At 23.5% G+C, this 3,371-nt stretch overlaps 2 long non-coding RNA genes across 6 annotated transcripts in view; one reads left to right on the top strand and one right to left on the bottom strand.

Annotated features, from left to right (window-relative positions):
- LOC105134773 (uncharacterized) overlaps positions 1 to 3,371 on the top strand; it is a 20,084-nt gene that overhangs the window by 10,637 nt on the left and 6,076 nt on the right. The gene's annotated exons all lie outside the window — the stretch shown is intronic.
- LOC105134774 (uncharacterized) overlaps positions 1 to 3,371 on the bottom strand; it is a 25,642-nt gene that overhangs the window by 4,443 nt on the left and 17,828 nt on the right. The window lies entirely within an intron of this gene.

Consider the following 3,371-nt stretch of genomic DNA (forward strand, 5'->3'; position numbering starts at 1 on the left):
AATATAAAAATTAAATTTTAAGAAATTAAATTGAAAAATAAATATTTAAAACAAAATATATATAACAATCAAAAGTTTGAGGATCAAATTTGATATAATCAATAAATAATGACATTTCTAAATTTTTCACAACTTCCAAAAGTGTTTTCTATCTAAATTTTTCAGGAAATTACTTTCCTGAAAACCAAGCTAAATTTTCTTTGACTAGAAAGTGTTTTTCATTGACCAACTTTTCTAACATTAAATAAAAACAAGAAAGTTTGGAAAATAATTTTTCAGAAATTATTTTTCAAAAAATAAACACAACTAAAAAAAACACTTTTCTAAAAACTAAACTAATTTTTTTAAATTAAAAAGTATTTTTTATTAACTGGAAATTATTTTTTATTAATTATTTTTTATATTATGGAAAATGAATTGGAAAACACTTTCCAGTGTTTGGTTATGTTATGGAAAATGAACTGAAAAATAATTTATTTTTTTCAAGTTTATTAAAATAATGAAGAACAAGTCTTACAAATTAAAAAGTTAAATGAGAATAAAATTGAAAAAAAATACAATTTTATAAATTATCTCAGATAAAATAAATAATAATAAACATAATAAAGATTAAATCTAAAAAAAAAAGATGAAGAAATTAAAATAATAATAATTAATATTTCATAAAGTATTTCAAATAAAATAAGTAACAATCAAAAGAATGAGGACCAAATTTGATAGATAAAAATTTCAATAAATAAATGATAGGAGAAAAGCAAATAACAATTATAAAAATAAGGACAAAAGTTAATATAAAAATTAAATTTTAAGAAATTAAATTGAAAAATAAATATTTAAAACAAAATATATATAACAATCAAAAGTTTGAGGATCAAATTTGATATAATCAATAAATAATGACATTTCTAAATTTTTCACAACTTCCAAAAGTGTTTTCTATCTAAATTTTTCAGGAAATTACTTTCCTGAAAACCAAGCTAAATTTTCTTTGACTAGAAAGTGTTTTTCATTGACCAACTTTTCTAACATTAAATAAAAACAAGAAAGTTTGGAAAATAATTTTTCAGAAATTATTTTTCAAAAAATAAACACAACTAAAAAAAACACTTTTCTAAAAACTAAACTAATTTTTTTAAATTAAAAAGTATTTTTTATTAACTGGAAATTATTTTTTATTAATTATTTTTTTAATAAAAAACTAATATAAAAAAATTTTAAAAATTATTTTTCAATAAATAAACATTTTCCAAGAACCCCAAGCAAATAAGTAGTTTTCAACAGCGATAAAATAAACAAGTGACGCGGGCCGGATGAGAAGGAGACTCGCTTAAGTGCTTGAAGGAGGCGAGTCCCGGAGCTTAATTTTTTGCGGGAGGAGAAGCTTCTTGCGAATCTGGGACCTCAATTTCGTCATGGGATGCGCCAGCATGGCTGTCCCAAAGCGAATAGAAACATTGCAGTGGGGAAGCAACAGTACAAAAAACGTGTCTAGCTGCTATTCAAGAATTCAATGGTAAACGTGTGGAAACCTATAATAATTGATTAAATGTTTTCGCATTTGGACCCACAACGTTTTTAAGGAAATCAGCTGTAATGTTTTACTCCTACAAACATTAATTTCGAACCGATGATGATGATGATGTGTGTTTGGAATAGTTTTTAAAAATTTTTACCTGAAAAAGTTAATATTTTAAAAGTAATCTTTACTTCAAAAAAATAATATTTTTTGTATACCTATTTCTAAAATAATTTTACCATTAAAGAAGAAGACAATCTTGAAAAAAAAAAAAACCCAAAAAAGGGGGAGAAAAACGAAAAAAAAAAGTGGGGGGAAAAAGAGAAGTAGAAGATAATTTTGGAAAAAAAAGAAAAAAATAAAAAAATAAAAGAAAAACTAAGTATTTTTTCCACATGCCTTATATAATATTACTTAATGTTCTAACTATGCCTTTTCTCTTCTAAAACATATTATTTTTATATATCTCTTAAAAAATTGAATGTTAAAAAACTGTAAAGAAACTTTAAAATATATTTTTTAAATTTAATATAAATAAGTCATGTACGCCAAATACAGAAAGTTTTGCACTGTGAATGCTTTTGAGGCGAAACATGGTAGGGTAGGGTATTCTTTTTTCAATGGACAATGAAAATGACTCACGACCTCTCGATAGCGAGAAGACAAAATTGTCCTTCAGTTGAACGTAGCGAATTCTTCAAGATTAGATGATAGAGCTAGAGGGGTATGCCAGTAATTACACTAGATTAGCTTTCTCAGAGGGTATAATGTAATATTTTCGTCTCTCTCATCTCGCAACACAGAGCAGGACTTGAACGCGCAACACAGAACAGGTACTTGAGCGAGTTGAATTTGTTTTTGATTAAAAAATTTTTAATATAATTTTTAATTATTTTAATATACTAATTTTAAAAAATAAAAAATATAATAAAAATATTTTAAACTGCAGTTATTGTCATTATTATAATTTTAAATAAAGTCATGGTTAAAAAATGTCCACCTAAGAATGATGGATGTGGCATGCGGGAGCCTGGATGGAGATGGTTGATTTGCTTAGCTATGGTTTGGGTTTATCAATTTTAGATTTATAAAATTAAATTTAACTAGATTGTTTTAAATATTCTAAATAATTAATTAGTTTTTTTCATGGTCTGATTTATTTATTTATAATTTTTTTCTCACCCCTTCTTAACTCTCAATTTCTAAACACAACAGCAAACTGAATTGTACGAAGAATAGAAAGTTGTTTGTTCGATGTTCTATTCAAATCTTCTTTGTTTTCCAGATTGAAAGTTATGGTAGTTATTTGATTTATTTAATTATCCTTTTGTTTTTTTTTTAATTTGGTTTTCTGGTTTTGTGGATCTGTAACAGGTAGGATCTCTCTATTTTATTCGTGGCAGAACTCTCACCTGCAAGAAAAGGGATATTTTCGTCTCTCTGGTCTCACTTGTCAAAAGAGGGCTTGCAAGCCCTCGAAGAACCAGAGAATAAGAGATGCCATGAATTCATAGATGTATAACAGTTTGTTTTTGAAATTTAAAAATATTTAAAAAAAATTTAATTTGTTATATTTTAAATTAATATATTTTTTAATATTTTTTTTGATATTTTAATATTATTTTTATATCTCATATTAAAAATAATTTTTAAAAAATAAAAAAATTATTATTTTAATATAATTTTAAAAAATTAATTTAAAATCATTAGTGTTTTTTTTTGACATCTCAGGGTTTTAGCATGATTATAATTATTTTTTAAAATATTTTTAATTAAAATATATTAAAATAATATTTAATTTTAAAATTTTAACATTAATACATCAAAACATAAAAAAAATTTAATAATTTTTTTA

This window comes from Populus euphratica, unplaced genomic scaffold (genome assembly GCF_000495115.2).
Source record: "Populus euphratica unplaced genomic scaffold, PopEup_1.0 scaffold120.1, whole genome shotgun sequence".
Classification (NCBI taxonomy): Eukaryota; Viridiplantae; Streptophyta; class Magnoliopsida; order Malpighiales; family Salicaceae; genus Populus; species Populus euphratica.